The sequence below is a fragment of the Dasypus novemcinctus genome, chromosome 14 (genome assembly GCF_030445035.2).
Source record: "Dasypus novemcinctus isolate mDasNov1 chromosome 14, mDasNov1.1.hap2, whole genome shotgun sequence".
Lineage (NCBI taxonomy): Eukaryota > Metazoa > Chordata > Mammalia > Cingulata > Dasypodidae > Dasypus > Dasypus novemcinctus.
Window position 1 is genome coordinate 100,109,766 of NC_080686.1, and position 20,601 is coordinate 100,130,366.

Sequence of the window (20,601 nt, forward strand, 5' to 3'; positions counted from 1 at the left end):
GGTGGCATAAGATTACTAGCCAATCTACTGGAAAAGAAAAAGCATGTCAGAAGATGTGTTCAAGTGACAATTGTTAATAATACAAATATTCCATCTAAAATGAGGTATTAAAACTTTGCATAGACTAATTGGGCTGGCTAAAACCTAATAATCTATTACCTGGGACAATGATGTTCAATGAGAATACTAATTGTTTTGGAAAGAATGTCCTCTGTTACAGCATTGCATCACCAATCATCAAAATATTGGTAGAAGGTCAAGTGGATTTGATACTATTTTCTTTTATTTATTTCCCAATATATGATCACATGTATTGAGTACAGATTTGATCTCAAGGATGAGGATTTTTTTTCCCATTTTTAAAGTAATGTATTGATATTTTTTCTACAAATTCTTAAAACATTTTTCCTTACACCAGAAGTCATGCAGTACCATCATAGGCAAGCTAGAATTATTTTGGAAGACTATTCAGGAGAGTCAGAAAACCTAGCTAACGTGGTAGCTCCGGAATGATTAGACCAGCAAGCTGTAATTTACCACCTCCCATTTGGGATGGCAAATCTCAAAGAAATCTTTTACTTTCATTCACACAGTATTCTCCCAATTCAATACTATGTTTTCAGGATTAGTATTACAACCATTCTTATCTTTACCAAGGATTTGAAATAGAATTCAAGCTGAGACCACTGAATCTGGAAAAGAAGCACACTTCAATGTTAAAAACCACAATTACAACTATGACAAAACAATTAATTATTTAGGTGTCAAATAACAGAGCAACCACATTTATAAAGCAGAAATCATGAGAGATACAAGGAGACATAGATAGAAATACTACTGATAATATAATTTAATGCACCATTCTCATTTCAAAACAAAGTACACAAAATTGTACACAATAAAATCTAAAAGGATAACTTTGTGGGTAGATATTTGTTTTTAAACCTTAATAACAGACTATGTAATTATTTTTAATGTCCAAGAGCAGTATTCATAAAAACTCTCATATATAGCTCACAGTAAAGCTACAGTAAATTTCATGAAAAAAAATCATACAAATACGCCTTTCATCACATTGCAATAAACCTAGAAATTAATATCAAAATAAATAAAAAGGATCTTCCAACTTAAAAAAGATAACTTCTATTAATTACCACTTGTTGAAAATGAAAATATTTCTAAAAAATTCAGAGAATAAAACTACTTCCAAAATATGTGAAACACTAATAAAGAAGTCATCAGAAGAATATTGCTAACTCAAACATACCTCAGTGATAATGAAGGGATAAAAATAAATGAATTAAATGGACAATTCAGAGCCAAAGGCCTAATTAGGTGAGAACAGGTCCAGAGATTCTTTTGCTGTCTTTGAAGAAGTAAGCTACCGAGTTGTAAGTGGGCCTCTGAGAGGCCCGTGCATTCTTCATGGGCCTGTAGTTCTGAAAGCAGTTCCTGGCTGGCAACAGCAAGAAAGCAGGGATTTCAGTCCTCCAATCTCAAGGAACTGAATTCTGCTAAAGAACACATGATCTTCGAAGAGGATTATGAGCTCCAACTGGCACTCCCTGGGTTGTAGATTTGCAAGATTCTGACCAAAGGACCCAGATAAGCCCCAACTTTTGACCCTCAGAAATTGTGAGATAAGTATATGTTGTTTTAGGCTGCTAAATTTGTTGTGAATATAACAAATCTGTAATAATAGAAAACATTATATAAAATATATTAAAATTTATATAACAGAAAACTAATATAGAAAAATATGTAAATAGCTGGATAGATATATAAAGAGAGACAGAGCTGATACATGAATGGATAGCTAAATAGATATATAGAACTATAGATGAGGTAGATGACAGATAATAGATATAAATGTGACAGTGCAGATAGAGACTAGATATAGATGAGACCGTACATGTGCTTGTTTTTATAATTAGGAAGGCCTAGAACAAAGACATCTCAGGAGCACTGAGAACACTTAATGCCCATGTACTGGTTTCTAAATACCATTTCCCATTAAAAGGAACTAAGGATCCTTGTATGGCTGGCTGTAGAGCTAGGACTGAAAAAGTACAGTGTAAGTCAGAGAATAATACGTATATTTCAAAAGGACAAAGGATACTGTTTGATGGAGGTCCCCTCTGGACAAATCTTGGGCAAAAAGAGAATAAAAATAAGTAATTATATTAAAAGGATGTTGCCATTGACTGAAATAATCCCTTATTTATGTAAATAAATGAAAAGGAGGAGAACATCCTTTCTATAGAATAAATAAATGTGGAAGACATGATAGGTTTAGAAAAATTACCCTTTGGTAAATATCGCAGTAACTGAATTAGTGAATGCTGAAACTGTGGAAGACAGTCTGATGAGAAACAGGCTATGAATATTGTCTTAAAATATGCCCTACAAGATATTTATTAAGTTCAAAGTTATTTACAGTGTAATAATCAAATTATCAAAGTTAACATCACTACTGATGAGACAAATCAACCTAACGTGCCCCTTCATATCCCCATCCTAGTAGGTCAGTCCAGATGATGTAGGTCAGCATCCAGAGATGGTGCTGAAAAAATGGGTAAATGAGTGAATGAATTAAGGAATAAAACAAAAAACAACTGATGTCCAAACAATTTTATGAATCTAATCAAACAAACCAAAATTGAGAGATATTCTACAAAATATCTTCAAAATTAGCAAGATCCTATGAGGCAAAGACTAAGACACCATTTGTTCCAGATTAAAGCAGATTGAAAGGACAGGACAATTAAATGGAATAATGGACATGCAATCCTCACGTGCATCCTGGACTATCTAAAACAAAAATTATTTTTTTCTCACTTGCTGCAAAAGACGGATGATTTTGAAAGCACTTTGTAAACCATAAGCTACTTTAAACGGTTGATGTTTCATTATTAATTCTTGCTTCTGACACTAACTTCTTGCTAGACCTATGCTTTATGGCTATTACTACAATGACTATTTTTTAAGATTATTTATTGTTACCTTGAAAATAATCAAGAAATCTCTACTTTCTGGTGTTAGAGTCTAGAGGTTGGAAGATGGCAGAGAGAAGGCATAGGTAAGTTTAGTATCTAAAGCCTTCTGTCCCAGTTTTCATGCTACCTCCACTATCTCATACCTATTTTCTGTTTTCCATTAATATTCATATTGATGCCTAATATCTCCTTTCTTAAAATGTAAGCTAATTAAAGTGAGGGGCCATGTCACAATGTCTCCTTACTCAGACTCAATCATTGTGCCAAATATGTAGTAAGTGTGAAAGTGCAGACCACAAAGAGACATTTTCCAAAGAAAATCCAAATCCTCATCAAGCATGCTGCAGGGGACCTTGAGCTTGCCTATGAGTAATGAGAATAACGTGGAAGTATCTGTCATCCTTGGACAGGGGCTTCAGAACATAATACTGCAGCCTTTGAAATGCTGGCTTATTTCAGGTGTTTTTCTAGGAGGATGTCACCTCTGAGTCCCTTGGGGCCCACTGTTTCTTGTTCATATCTTTGTGTTCCAGCCACTAGAACAGTGTCTAGTACATAGTAAATACATAGTGGGGTGAAAGAATAAAGGAACAAGTGACTGGACACCTTGCACTGAAAAAAAATGTGTGATCTAGTGAAATAATATCCTTTCCTGGGAAGTGGGGTGAGATTTAATGGGATGGGACCATCCAAAAGTATAAGCACCAGAAGTCAGGGGCTACTTTGTCAGGATTAAAAAATAAATCACTACCCACTTTCTGGCAAAGGGTTGTTCCATATTGGTAAAGAATTATCAGGAAAGTTTTGCAAGATAAATTGATTCTTGTTATTTGAAGTAGTTAAGTCCAATCAAGTCCTTAGGAACACTGCAGAGCAAATACCAAATCAGGAGTTTTCAAACTCTACTGTGAATTTTTTGACACTTTGCACATGTGCTTGTCACTGAATAGCTACAAAAGGGCCTGGAGGATTTTTAGCAAATACACAAGTTTGCAAATACGGAATCAGTGAATGAGAATCTACTGTATATAATGTCTAGGACTATTTATGTAGTCTGAACCAGGAATTGTGCTAAGAATACATATTTATAGGTATATTTATATTTCACTTAAATGTGTATGTACTTTTACCTTTATATTATATCCATGTCTATATGTATATTACTTATTGTATTATTATATATACACACAAGACTACATACATATGTATATGTACCTGGAAGAGTGCTATTCTGAAAAGCCCATCTAATAGAGCATTCGACCTGCAGACCCTGCTCTGGAAGAATTGGGATAGCCAGAGCACCAGGGTGATATGGACAGGCACTGTGGCCAAGCAGTGTAGTGGACAACCCCTCCCCCACTCCCAGTATTGGAAACCTGAAACCCCATCTGTCTCTCTAGAGGAAGTATGTGACTAAGAACACAGGTTCTGGAGTCAGATTACCTTGAATCAAAAACTAGTTCTGATACTGAATTGTTGTGTAAATCTGGGAAAGTTATTTATCCTTCATATTTCAGTTTGTGTGTCCCATCTTCACATATAATAGTTAAAGTCATTATGCTAATTAAATCATAACAATGAACATTTATTTAATAGATAAGTTCTGTGTTTGCTAGTTTGTTCAGTTTTGCATGTGTTTCCTCTCTTAATCCTCAAAATTCTTTGAGACAAGTACTGTTGTTATGCAAATGTAAAGAAGGGATGCAGTTGGGTTGCAGGGTCCATTACCTTAACTACTTCTCAATCCTTTTTCTCTCTCCAGAGAGAAAGACCATATGTGTAAAGAAGTGAATTTATGTACATTCAGTGTCCACTATTATTATTTAATCTATATTTTTCTATACTATTTGTGATTGATTGCCAATCTGGCAAATGATGATGATGATGATAATAATGATAATAATGTCTAGGATTATTTATTCTAAGCATTTTACTTAGAGATTTCATTTAATCCTTTAAACAAGTCTACAAATAGGGATCATTACCTATATAGTAATAATAAAGATAACAAGAAAAACAGCATAGCTAATGCTCACAGTATTTTTTGTGTTATTCGTTCTTTTATTTTTCTTAAAGTCCGTATGAGTAGGCACTTTTACTGTCTCAAGTTTACAAATGAGGAAACTGAAGCACAGAAATGTTAAGTGACTTACCCAAGATCACACAACTAGTAAGTTTGTAGATAGGATTTCGATGGTTATCATGACTTATGATTGCGTACTTTTAAACAACACATGAAATTGCTATATACATGAAGAAGCTGAACTCTAGGAAAGTGAGTGAATGTGCTCAAGGATGTGGTCAGCCAGATGCTTGCTGAATCATGGTTGGGATCTGCTTAAACCTAACACCTGTCATTCAACAACTAAGTGAACTTGGGTTCAATAATAACCTCACTGGAGCACATTGTCCTCATCTGCAAAAGTCGTATAAGAATAGCTTCCTTATCCTTTCATTCTTCATTATTTATTCAACAGAAACTTTGTGAGCCCTGACAATAGGCCATGCACTGGGCTTGCTATAAAAGAGCCAGCAGTGAGTCAGGAAGATGCAGCCCCTGCTCCATTTCTCTTACAGACATTCTACAAATGATTATGGGTTCAATGAGTGCCATAATGATCCAGCGCGAGGTGCTCTGGGAAATGCAGCAGGCGACCTGGTCTGATTTAGGGATCCAGACAAGACCAACCTGAAGAAGGTATGGTCCAGAGGAGCTCTTCAAGATGAGATCTCCATCTATGGAACAAATGAGGTATAGATATTAAAACACTTCAGAAAACAAGCAAGACCTTGCTATAAACATAAAAAGTGCAATTGCCAAGGATAATTTTTTTTTTTCTGGCTGAATACAGTGAGGAGATAATAAAATGCAAAGATTGGAACATCCATCCTACTGCCACTTTTAAATTAGTTAAATAATTACCCTACAAAATAATCTGTTTCAATGGGTTTATTTTATTATTGGTATAATACAGTTGCTTAATGCAATTACTGCAGCCAGGTCATATAACTCACTGTGATTCCTAATTCAATTGAATATAACATCTTATTTGTACAGGGATATATTTGTCAGCTTTAAAAAAAAATCTTTGTCCTATCTCTTACCTCCTAAGCCCTTCTTAATAGACTTTTTCATTGTTTTTTTTTTTTTTTAGGCAAGAGAGTGATATGATCAGATCTCTAGTCACACAGGAATAATGAAGGAATCAAGCTTTTAGACAGGCAGACCAGGTAGAACATTGGACAATCTCAGTGTGGGGAAAAGAGAATCTAGGCAGAGTGGGAGGTGGCGGGCACAGAGAGGAGGACACTTCTTAGGGAAATACTACAAGAATCATGGGGAAGGGGAAAAATACAAAAAGGGAGAGTGTAGGATGGATCTCAGCATTTGGAATTAGATAACTGGGAGCCTAATTATATTTTTCTTTTAGCATACTCACACACACATAGGCATGACTTATTTTGACTTATAGACTGTGTACACCTCAAAGGTAGTATCTCTATCTGTTTTTCCTGACCTCCTCTCCAAATCTTAGACTCCATCAGTATTCCTTGCAAAAGAGTCAAGGAACGGTTACCTTTCCTTAAGTATTCTCTACTGTACTCGGTACTCTCCCCTCACCATATCATTGAATCATCACAATTCTAGTAAATACAATAATTCCCCTGTTTTATTATCTGAAATTATTATCTGGATTATCTGAGGATAGTAATAGTTACCTTTTTCTAGGTTACACAGCTATTAAATGGTAGCGTAAACATTTCTAACTAGAATTGTCTGAGCTCAAATACCCCACCATCTCTACTTCATCAGGATGTTCCCTCTTATTTCCCAGATTAATACCTGTGTTTTTAAAAAAACATGAATGAAGAAATGATTTTACAGAACCTGCAACTGGAAGTTCTTATTATCTGCTCTATTTGTAATGCCCTGTGGGACATATTTCATGCACTCTTTAATATATCATAACTGTTCTCCATCCCCGGCACATGCATAGGAGTTGTACTGCATGTGTGTGTTTCACTTCCAGCCACTGCCATTCTCTGCCATGGTGTCTCCTCTTCTATCATTTCTGAATAGAGATGCAGATGATGTTCTCACATTTTTAACTTATCCTTTCCTTAAAAGCTATATTGCCTCCATGGTTATATTACATCTCCCAGAGGGGAAAGAAGTCCAAATCATTGCCTTGAAAATCTCATATATAGCAACAATAACATAGTTTAGAATAAGTCATGGTCTACTGACGTAGTACAAATCTTATTACAAGTTTCTATGTAACGGTCAATAAGTTTATTGTTTTAGAACTGAAAGTCCTTCCTAAGAGAAATATTCCTCACATATAAATGAACAAAGGAGTATTTATGGAGCCAAAGTAAATGAGCCCAAATTGAATATATATTGAATATGTTGACCTTTAAATGACAAAGCAAGACCACATAGTCACTAAACTGTACAGGGACTGGAAAATTACCTAAAAAGGTTGCTAAGCCACAATCAATCAAATGGCATATGCCAGGAAAAGTATAGATCCTCTCAGAAGAAAAAAATGGATAGTTCTCAATAAAACTCCATCTGGTTTTCCAGAACCTATTCTAGGTCATTTTAATTCATCTCATTCCAATGCTACAAAAATTGATAGTAAAGTCATTTTAAGGCCTGTGTCAGAGCCTCACAGAGGAATTCACAGATTGTGAAGAATGGCCTCTATGTAGATGCTCATAGACACAGACAATAATATAAATCCCCCATTAAATCATTGTTATGTTTTATGGACATTGTTCTCATCCATCTATTATTCACTGAGAACTACAGCTCCTGAGGTCTGTTAGCACCAGAGGAAATGAGAAAGTTTGTATTGTTTTTCTTTGGAAACACTGCACCTGCAACGCCAGCTACATAAACCACTCTTCAAATGCAAGTTGAGTGGAGGTCAACCTTCAAAGAACTCATACATTTTCTCCTAAATAGTCAGCATCTTTGACACAAGGGAAATTTCAATTCCTGCAACAATTCTTAGAGAGACTTAGTGGAAACAATAAGGTTGAAGGTTTTTCTTGTAAGTCATATTGAACACCAAAGCAAATTTCTATGATGGTCTCCACTTTGCATTTTCTTTATATTTCTTGGGTGAATGCCTCTATTTTGCCTACCTTAAAATACTTAATATTCAACTATGTATCTAGCATAGTAGAAAAAGGCATTTAGCAAATGCTTGAACTTTCTTTTTCTACTTTGTGTTTGAGTTCTGCCTTTGATTTTAGTTGGGGTAGGGACATATGTTTTTGTAACACCAAGTATTGAGATAACACAAATGTAGTGTAACAAAGTGTAATTTTAGATACCATCTAGACAGATTATGAACTCTAAATCTTTGACTTAATATCTATGTGATTTATTTAAATATTTTTAGCCTCTTTTTTCCCTATCTGTGAACTGGTGATAATAAAGCCAACCTTAATTGCCTGCTGTGAAGATTAAGTTTGAATGCTTTATGAGAACAGAATCTTCATGCTTTTGTTGATGTAAACCCAGTACCTAGTATTAGGTAGGATCTCAAATCTTTATTTTATGAATCTGTAGAATGGACTAAAGGAAATAATATACCAAATGGCACTTAATAACCTCTATAAATACTAGCTTCCTCCTAGTCCCCCCAAAAGGGAAATTTTCATAAAATTTCCTTAATAAAATGGTAGAGAAAACTGTTTTTTTTTCCCAGTGTATTAAGGTGATGTGAGTTGTCCAGCCAACCACAACACTCAATTTTATGAATTGTAGCCATCTAAACCATGTTTGCTATAAACATGCCTTTCCATTTGAAAACACCCATTCTCCGATTCCCTATCCCTCTTCCCTGAATTTTTGCCATAGCATTACTTTCTACTATACCAAATAGTTTCTTTATTTCTCTCTCTCTTCTTCTTCCCCCTTTCTCTTTTTCTTCCACTAGACCATAAATTCTAGGAAGGCAGGGGATTTAGGCTTAAAAAAACACACACAAAACTGTTTTACCCACAGCACCTAGCACATAGTAATTGCCCAATAAATAGTCACTAAGTGATGAAAAAGTTCAAGTAATGAATGTTGGTGACAGCAGCACAATTTTTGTGAGTGTAAATAACACTACTGATTTGTACACTTGAAAACGGTTAAAGAGGAAAATTTCGAATTGGTCGTGTTACCAAAAAAAAGTTTTTAAAAGCAAAGATAAATGAATCAAGCAAAGAATACCACTAATACTTAAAAAGACAGTTTCAAATCTTTTCACATTTCTCTAGCATACCTTCTCATCATCAGAACTGTAAAGCACTGTATATCACTACTTTCACCCAATGCTCAAGAAATGAGTCATTGTTTGTAGCCCTTTTTCCTGCAGGATATAACCACAGAGACCTTCATAATTGCTCCAGTGCTCTATGCAGTCACTCCCAAAATAAATGGACTACCCACCTGAGATAAATATTATTGGCCATCTCCAAAGCCTATATTCTATCCTTTCTTTATATTTCCAAAAAAAAAAACAATTGTGTTAACATGTTTATTTCTTAGAAATTCGGTCCTTAGATCAAGCTTTTGTAGTCTAAAATTAGGGAGAAGGTCATGAGGGAACAGTATGAAGGTAATCTGAACATTAGTCATGACTAAGTCAAAAGAGGATTTAAGACTCAGCAAAACCAAAGGATTGCTACCAACCAAGATGTGTGAGGAAGCATTCTCATCTAACACTTCACGTATACTGAACTGTGGCTGTCTAAAGGTATTCGGTTGTACTGAGAAGCTTGAAGGTTAAGACAATATTTAGGTCTGGTGAGACAAACCATGGACTATAAGAAGACACTTGTAACAAATATAATGGCCAAAATAAAAAATGATGAAAAATGTCTTGGATATATAAAAATTCCTAAAATTCAAACCAACAAAGACAGAAACTAATTTTTAAAATGAACAAATAACTATAAACTAGAGAAGAATGGCAATAGACAGGAAACGCCTTTTGAACAACAAGAAGGCACATTTCCCACTAGCCTAATTGGCAAGAATCCATAGTCTCAAGTGGTTATTAGTATTCAGAGCAAGAAAATACTTATATAGTGATGTTAGGAATAAAATGTGGTTCAAGAACTTTACAAAAAAAGTTTTCATTTCAGTAACCTTGGGGATGCACATCCTGTGAACAAAAATTTCACTAATGAGATAATTTAGAGAAAATCATGCTCCTATGTGCCAGAAAATATGCTCAAGGAAGTTCTGATAAAAAAAATAAAACACGTTGAAAAAAAAAATCCAACAGTTTAAGAATAGATGCATAAATAAATTGTGGCATAATCATGCAATGGGATACTATATGGTAGTGAAAGAAGATAAATAAAGTAACAAGCTTCTTAAAGGGCAATTCTAATAGCAAACTGTTTTTGTGAAAATATGAAGTCATAGAAGAAAACTTTATTACGCTTTTATGAAGAATTCAAAAACACAAATAAGTAAATATAAATTTTACCTTCATTATAAAAATCATTAAGAACAAATAGGGAAATATAAAAACAAATACCTAAGGCAAGAGATGGAATTTGGGGAATGAAAAACATGAGATTCTGAATAAAATGTAATTTTGTGTCTTCAATATAGCACACTGGGAATAAAGAAAAGCAAAAAGAGATCAAAAAGGAACACAGAGAATGAGAGGGATAAGAGAGGGGGCAGAGTAGGAGAGAAGGGAGAAAAGAGTTAGTAAAAGAAGAAAAGAAAGAAATTCAGAGAAGAAGGAAAGGAAATGAAGACTTGGTAAAGATGCAATATATGAAAGGAATTATGTTATAAGTTTTTATCTGATTTATTTATCCTCTTGTCAGTGAGCTAGGTATATGCATCTACATGTTAAAGATGGTTTAATATCACTGAAATTAACTAAACAAATATTAGGAAGAAAGATAGAGAGGGAGGGAAGAAGGGAACGAGAATGGAAAGAAGGGAAAGGTGAAAAAAGAAAAGGACAAAGGAAGGAGAAATGAAATAGAAGGAAATACTCACTAAAAAAGTATTTTTCTCTAAGCAATGTTTATGAAAAAATAAAATTTCACATTTTTTTTGAGTTTTTATAAAATAGCTCACAGCACTATAGCCTTAAGTGTTAAATTTGTTCAGCATACCTATGATAGCCAAACACAGAGAATTTAATTTTCTGTGTTTTAATATTGCTGTTAAATGCATTTGAGCAATGGTTTAAATCTACCTAAAGATCTAAAACTGCTTAATTCATAGTCTCTTTTTATGATTTTTTTCAGTTTATCCAATTTTAAGAGCTCTTTTTATACTTAATCTAAAAAGTCATTGAGGGGGCTGGTTTGGATGACATTGGCCTTATTTAACAAAGGAAAACAATGAATTCCAGGAAGATTAAATAAACTTTTGATATTAACAGCTGAATTGAATAAGAACTCACATATACCTCTTTCCTTCTCATATTTACCTAAGAAATTTATTGTTCAATTGAAGTATTTAAAAATTTGTCTTAATGTTTTTTCTTTTGGGTGCAAAATATATGTTATTATGTATTTACATAGGTTAACTAAATTTATGTAGAATTGAGTAGAACAATTTAATAGTGTTAAAAATTTTCTTGCATTTGCTAATTATATTAATACATGTTGGACAGGAGGGGGAGATGTGTGAATATTCCAAAAGAAAAGAAAAAGTGATATTGTGAGACTAAATATGCAATTGGGGATTTGCTCAATTTCAGTCTTCAGCACTGGTTGTGTCAGTATATTCTGTTTCAAATTAACTGAGCTCATATACAATTGCTGAAAGAATGAGTTATACTGCTGGGTTTAATGGAAGGATAATGGCTTGTATTTGAGGTAGCAATTTTGAAATAAAATGTGAAAAGAGATATTGTCTGTCCTTTGCATTTTTGCCCCAGTGTGGGGCCACAGGACATCATAATTTGTTCTCTTTGCTCTGCTGGTTTAATCAGCGCTTCACAATAGTGGCACCTTCTTTTAGCATTATTTCACAGTTGCTCAGAAATAAGCATTTGGATTTTTAAGATACTTTCTGTGTTCTCTATCATTCTTTGAATAGGCACATTCTCAGTATCTAATATGTGTGACCAGCTAAGAATTCAACTATCCAAACATGAATAAGGTGTGACCCATGCACTGAAGTCTATTGAGAACACAAACACAGGTAACTGGATCAAAAAGAGTTAAAGGTTGTGATGGGAGTATGAAAGGAAGAGAATAGGAGAATAGGGTGGCTAATCATCTCTGAGAGTGAGAGCCAGGCTCACAGTAAGGCCTTGAAATGTGTTAGTAGGAATGAAAAACACACTCTTATATTAGTAGGTATTTGCATGATCTTCATCTTCATCAGAGAATAGGGATGTGGCAAAGTAAGTCATATAGCACAGGTCACAGGACTTCATTACCTGGCATAGCTAAGCTGTGAAATGTAATTGTTTAGTCATCATTTATACGTCAACCCTGTGAAACTGACAGTACATAGGCTGTGTCTCTTTTGTTGTCCATGATTTGCCCAAAATCTGGAACAATGTCCAACCAATACATGGTGAATGTTTTAAGATTATCTGTGCTATAGATGAATAAATGACTAAATGAATGATGTCAACGGCCTCCCTAGGAATATCCTGAAAATGGGTGGCAGACCTCTTGGAAACCTAGTGGGCATGCCTGTGGACCATCTTGTCCATAACCCTTTCCAAGACCAAAAAGCACAACCAAGCACTTCCTTTTTATCCTTTCCCCCAAGCCCAATTCTGCCCCATTCTTATCTCTACTGAGTTGTTTTAGTCACCCTGTAGTAGAAATCCAGACCAAAACCACTCAATTTCATTGGGAACCAACATCTTCCCTTCTTCAAGTTCAGAATGTTCTGTTTGTATTATACAGCTCAAGCCTTGGAAAACAGAGCTATTATACTTGTGCCATTTTAATAAAAGAAATATGAAGTGCCTCTTTACATATTTAGCTTAAATTATTCAAGGGAGGATGTTTTTCCAAGTGCCTCCTATGCTTATTTTACCTAAAATTAGGTTTAGCTCTAATATGGAAGTTTTACTCTAATGCCCATGGGGATTTAGTAGGCCATCCAGATTTTCCCCTACCCTCTTATATTCAGCTTCCCCTTAGGGTCAGTAAATTCACATACATTCTCCCCTGATTTTGAATTTACTTTAGTTGTCTTGAAGCAGAATATTGCTATTATGACATCCAGTTTTTTGCTCAAACTCAGTTTCCTTCCCCAGAACTCATGTAGCTCCAGGAATACAAAGACCACAAAGGACTGCAGCACCTGAGCTAGATGAACCTGAAGCCGTGCCTGGACCCACTTTGGTTCAGAGAGCTAATAGAGGATGGGTTGCTATTAGTTACATCTCAGGTGACAACATTTCTACTTGTACAACCCAACTCGTGAAGGGCACAAATTGGTGAGGCTGCAAAACCAAAGAACCCACTTGACATTGAGTCAGGAATCAGCTTTATTGGGACTTACAGACAGGAGGTAATCTTTGATGGTGGCTGGTCAAAGAATGAATAAAGTTAGCTCTCCACAAAGAGATGAGAAAAAGAGGGGTGATATATAAGGGGTTTCAGAACAAAGACATTCCATAGGGAAGAAGAGAGTTCCTGCCAGGAACTCACATGAAGCTGCACATTGGGTGTGGTGATGTTTTCACTATGTTCTCATAGGAAGGACGTTTATCAAGGACGTTTACTACTTTGGGACAATTATATTTTACGCTACCATTTATGCATTCTCTCCCCTCTGGGGAGAGCCTTTTAAGTTATGTCTAGGTCACACAGGTGGCTGAATGCTCAGGGCTTTGGTGGGGGGCGGGTCTGGGTCCCCACACTAGTGTGGAATCTTTTACTTCCTATTTGAATGCCTGCAAATATGTTGATGGGTCATGCCTCTGTAGAAACAGTACTAGAGAGATATTTGGAAACCTTGGTACTTTTTCTCTGATGTGGGCTAAGGGAAAAACCACAATAAAGAAGATCTGTTCTGCATAAATTGACCTATCAGACTCCTACATCAAATTACTCAGACTAAAAGTCTTAGGAGAACCTGGAAAAGGGGCATTGCTTTCTTCATTCAACTGATGATGTAGACAGATAAAGCATGGTATTTGCATTGCTATCAGAACTCTTTTAAAGTCCTGTATGATGCTATGTATGCTTGTTTTGTAAGTTGACAACGACTACTATACACTTATTGTTTATGTATGTTTATGTATGAGTGATGTACTGCAATAAATTTTTAAAAATTATAGGCATGTGCAACTAAAAAAAAAAAAAGTCAAATGGCACCCCTTTTGTTTTTACTAATCCAGAGAGTAAAAGGAATCTGTGAACTGTCTGGAAAGCCGATCCTGTCAAGGTCACAGAAAAGAAAATGTGTATATGACAGGGCTCTGAGGAAGCCCAAATAATGTTTATCTGCAAGATCTCTCTTTCTCCAATAGGCCTGGGATGCCTAATATTAAGGTAGATGGATAGATAAAGGTGGCTTGCCTTTTCCTTTCTGTTTACTTGATCATGGCGCATATTTATAGTATTTTGAGTCAGTAAGGCAACTATCAAAACAAAACAAGCCGCAGACTTTAAGATAATAGGAAAAATAGGAAAAAGAACAAGAACTGACCATTGGTTAGTAGCCACTGTTGAAATTTTCACACATTTCCTTCCAGAATTGTAATATTTGAACTTAGCCTGAACCCTAATATTGTAGTCTATTTTTAACTAATATAGCAAAAGTTTTTCCAAGACCTTATAGTCTCTATAGCTATTATTTTTACGTACTGCAGCAGTTTATATATTGAATATACTTTCATTTATTTCATCTTGCTTTATTTCATCTTAGCACTCCCAAATTTGATACTGTAGGTTTACATTTTTGTGCATAAAAGATTTTTTTTAGACATTTACATTCATCTCCTTATGATAAACCTGAAGAAATAGATTTGCTAAGTCAAGGGGTTTATATGTGCTATTCAAGACAAAAATTACACAAGAGATACTGGAAAACATTTATGTGTGCTTTAAAACGAAAGCGTAAACTACTGGGGTGCCATGTCATAGGCGTATAGGGGCTCCCCAGAGGCTAAAGAGTAAAACCAGGCATTAAAGAACCTTTCAATCTCTTCTAATTTACCTTCCAGCCTTTTCTACATCTTCCCTCATCCACTCACACTCGAGGCTCTATGTAAAATTCATTCTTTCATTAAATCAGGAACATATCTTTTGATATATTACATGGTATGGATTAAGCATCACATTAGGATATAGTCCTGAATAAAAAAAAAAAAAGATATTTTGGAGCTTTTCTATAACAAACATTTATTGAATGCCTACCATTTGTAAAGGGATGTTCTAAATGCTGGGTATACGGCAGTGAACTAGCAAACAAATCCTTGCCCTCATTAAAATCTGTATTTAGAAGGTGGTGGAGAAGGATGGTGGAGGGATAGGAAAGGAAGGGAAGAAAGAAGAGGAGGAAGAAGACAATGAAGAGGAAGAAGAAGGAAGAAGAGGAGGAGAGGAACAAGAATGAGGAGAACAAGGACAAGAGAAAAGTAAGGCTGGAGAGCAGAATGGGAAGTGATGGGGATAGAAGGATCTGCATCAGCCCATGAGGGCTGTTCTGGGCTTTTTGTGATGCTGGAGGGTAACAGGTTTAAGGCCACAGTGAAAGCAGAATAGATGGGGGTGAGGCTCTAGGTGTCCACAGCAGGAATGGGGGACTTTTCCAGCATCAGGAAATATTCAAAGCCTCTTCTTTAGTCATGTCCACCGTGAGCTGGAGATTTGGTAGAGAGCAGGCTTATCCATAGCACATTGAGTGGTATATACGCTTATCCACTTGTAAGTGGAGGTATAAACTTATCTAATAGTTGAGGGATTTAGAATATGGAATAAATTTGTACCAAAATATACCCTAAGATAATTATATATTTTGAAATATGCTGTAGGTCATGAGGCTGGTGTTGAGGAAAGTAGGGGAAAGGAATGGAAATGTCATATGTGTGAAGCAGTATACTAATCTTTTAACATTAAAATTTACAGTAATAGTAGTACTAAAAATTAGCACCTCTCACCACTGTTAAGGAATCTCTGTGTGAAATTCCATCAAGGATACTGTAGCAGTTTGATATAATTGATGAATTCCAAAAGAAGTATTGGATTATGTTTGTAATCTGATCTGTTCCTGGGCATGATTGAGTTATCATTAGTGTGTGAAGTCCCCACCCAGTCCCCACCCCTTGGTGGGTGGAGACTCACAGATAAAAGCCATGGCAAGGGACAGAGCTGGTGCTTTTGATGTGACGGTTTTGATGTTGGAGTTTGATGCTGAAGCCTTAAGCTGAAGCCCTGAGAAGTAGCTCACAGAAGAAAGAAAAGCCAGCCCAAGGAAGAGAGGAATGCTGAGCCCAGGAAGAAGCAAGCCCTGGGAAAAAAGGAACCTTGAACCCAGAGAGAAGCAAAACCCTGGAAAAGAGAAACCCAGGAAGCCTGAACCCTTGCAGCCATTGGCAGCCATCTTGCTCCAAATAGACTTTGGTGAGGGAAGTAACTTATGCTTTATGGCCTGGTATCTGCGAGCTCGTACCCCAAATAAATACCCTTTAGAAAAACCAACCAGTTTCTGGTATTTTGCATCAGCATCCCTTTGGCTAACTAATACAGAGACATTGTTCACAGGAAGCAGATTTGGAAATGTTAAGAAATTTACCTTTGATTATCACACAGTGAGTAAATAGCAACTCTGCTTTCATTCAGAGAGTTTCATTCTGTCATTCCTTCATTCAGTGAGTCTAATCATACACCAATTATGTACCTGCCACTGTGCTAGGATCTGAGTGTTAAGAGGGAACAAGACAAGCATGCAAACTTTTTTCATGAGAAAAATGAATAAAATATGCACAAATTGTGTTACTTGATAAAGGAAACAATGTATTGATTCAATAGAGAATTAAAAGCAAGGACTGCTTTAGATTGGGAATTTATGGAAAACATCCCTGAATGAGTGACACTAGCAAGGAACTGACCAGGGTCTGAAAAGGATACAGACCAGGGACAAATTTTGAAAGAAGAGGATGGTTTAAAGTCTAAAATTGATTAATGACAGTGTACCTGGAGCATTGTGCTAAGAGAGAGCTGTGGAGCAGTGGAAAGAGATGAAATCATGCTGAGCTTTGTAGACTAGAGTAATGTGTTTGAATTGCATTTAACAAGAAATGGAAAGTTATTAAAATATTTAAGTTGGGACAAGAAGATAAAAATATTTTATTTGGACACATATCTAATAATTACAAACCCATGCCACATCCAATTAACCAAATTGTCTAAGGGTGTGAAATGCATAAAAGTACCGTGGGAAATGAGAGAAATAACATAACTGAGAAGTGGGAACAATAAGTGGTTTCATTTGCTGGGTGGTGAATATCCCTCTAATTTTCAAAGGGCATTTTTTGAGCAATTAGTCAAAGCACATCCACTGAACACCTAAAATGTAAAACATATTGAGTCAGAACCTAGAGACAAAAAGATCATGAAGAGATAATGTCTATCACAATAAAACTGGTGATGTATTGGGTGGGGATGATGACTTGGGAAAACATCTCAGTAAAGTTGATACCTATGCCAGAGATAAGGACATTGGGTGCCCTTAAGAGGTGATGGTGGAAAAAAATGTCCAGGGAGGGAGCCCAGCCAGCCATGAGAAGTCCGTCTGATTTTGTCAGCACACCTATGTCTTTCTCTTTCTGCTTCTTTCTATATTGGCTTTATCTTTGATCTTTTTCCAGCCAAAGGCTTCTGTTAATTGGATAAGCAAAGTAAATTCCATTGCTTTTCTCAAATATACCTTGACTTGACTACTTGGTTCTTAGCCTTAAAATGCATTGATTGTCATATAGTGACCCACAGAGAGTCTAGTGAAGTGTCCCTTTTGGTTTTATCTCTTCCTCATCTCACGGCTTTGCCATGTGTCCTTCTAAAAAAAGTAGGCAAATCTTTAGGTTTAATCAGATGGTCATTGGACTTGAGTACAATTGTGAAGGAAAAGAACAAAACTAAAGGAAATGTATAAAATGCTAAAAAAAGTTTGGACTGAAGGTAGACTATGTCAGGTCACTTTGACAGTACGCAAAATCACTCTTTCTTACCCATTGTCTTTGAGCTAAGTTCTCTATTTCTTTTAAGGGAGCTTTTTCCTGGGGTGAATGTAGGGTGAAAAGGTTGATCTCAGTCTCCCAAAGAAATTTTTGTGTGCTCACCCTTCATTTCATACTTCCCAGTCATTGCTGAATGCTAGAAGGAATCTGGCTCGCACGAGAGTTGAATGGAATGAACTCTCAATTAGGGATATTATGTTTAGAAACAGTCCTGGGGAGGAGGTAGACCAGTGATCATGAAAGTGACATTGGCTGAATGGAAACTTGTCATCAGTTATCATCTCCTGGACATTTACATTTAATAGAGATCCCACTTTTATCCAGTGGATGGAGCAAGACTGAGGGGCTGTCCTGGGGGAATAATTTGAAGGAATCATTGAAAACTCCTGTCTGCCTAGTGGTTCTGACGCCTGGCAAGCAAGTGGCAATCTGGTATGGCATAAATATTAGACGGTGACAAATAACACTGACATTTTGTCAGAAGCAGGCATGACTCAGGCCCAGAAACTTGGCAGAGATGAGTGCCAGTGTTTGGTGACAAATGGCTGAAGTCTGACAGTGTGCTTCACTGCATGGACTTTCATCCATCACAGAGATTTTCTTTTTTTTTTTTTAATTCAAAACACAAAGCACCCACCACTCAAAACTTGGTGACAGGAGATAGAGGAGGAGAAAAAGGCAAGCCAGAGACAGCGACAAAGACAAAGAGCCTGAACTGAAAAACAGCACCTTTCGTTTTATTTTAAGAACCCTATTTGTCACCGTTCTCACACTCCATAATTCAGAAATGTATTCCAGTAGTTCCTTCCTCAAAATCACCAAAGCTGAGTGTTGGGAGGAGAGATGAAAGTTATTGACTAAACCCCAAACCTGACAATCAAAGGGCTATGACTTGATAACTTGACCTGGGCAACATCAAGGACCCTCTCCATGCAGAGTAAAAGAGAATCTCCTGGCTTGTGACACCATCAGCTAGGGGTACAGCCCTGATGCAGAGAGATGCATGTTAAACTTTGAACTGGGAAACCTGAGATTGTATCTCACACCTGCAAATCATTAGCTGAGTAGATTCGCCTTTCTAACCCTCAGTTTTGTGCCTGCTCATTTGATGATCAGATATTTATTAAGTACCCTGAATACAACAAGCACCTTGTTGGTCCTGGGATACAGTGAGAAACAGAAAAGAAAGAGGGTCCCTGCTATCCTAATTTTCAATTAGCATAATACAGAAGACAAGTAAGTTAAATAATAAGTCAAGACTATTTGAGTGTTACATACCATGGGAAAAATAAGGTAATTTGAAAACAATTAGGCTGTGTTTGGAAGGTGGAGGAATCTACTGTACATAGGAGAGTGAGAAGACCTCTCTGGAGTGGCAATTGTTTGACCTAAACTTCAAGCATGAGATGTGCCAACCCTCAGATCAGTGCTAAGAGAAATCCAAGCCATGAGATGAGCAAGAGAAGAAAAGTTGCCTCATCGGCTGAGAACGTTTGTTTAGTCTAGCACACCTTCCTTGGGGTTTTGGAAAAGTAACTTCATCCCCCTGAACCTCAATTTATTCATCTGTGGAATAAGAAATAACACCCATGGCTCAAGGTATTAATTACAAGGACCAGATGATACAGAGAATGTAAAATATCTGACATATAACATAGATACTCAAAAAACATGTAAGTTCCCCTATCCCCTCGAGCAGCTATTTGTTTGCCTATAATGAATATCATGTTGAGAATATGTTCGTGTTTCTTTAAGAAGCTTAGCACTCAAATCAAGATATTGACATTCAAATTTTATTCACTGGTAAATCACAGGGAAAGAGCTGAAAAATCAAGGAAAATTGGTGAGGCCAATGCCTTAAAACTGCTGTATTATTTTAATTCTTAATATATCTCTCTGATCACGGTCATAATTTGATGCCATCAGATCTTTAGAAGTGGGCCTGTCCTTCACATCATCATTCATTGATTCTTTCCGCTTTTCGTTGATTGCTTCATTTATTTCCCTAGCAAACATTGACTGAGCAGCCACTTGCTGATATTGTGCTAGAGGCCGGGGATACAAAGAGGAGGAAAAAAACCAGTCATTGACCTCGAGGAACAGCTTGGTCCAGATATGGGGGGGGGGGGGGGGGATAGAAAGTGATATTAGAGGGCAGCAAGGGCTGTAATATAAGAAGGCATATGGTTATTCTAAATAAGAGACACTTGATCCACCTCAGAGAGGCAACATTTGGATTGTGCATTGGGGGAATTTAGGAGGACAAAAAGAAAAGGTCGATCATACTAGGCAGCAGTAGGTGTAAGGGCTAGGAAGAATAGGGGCTGTGCCACTTAGGGAAAATCCCTAGTATTTCAGTTAGGCTGCAGCATAGGGTGCTGGTGAGTCAAAGTAAGGAGTTCAGG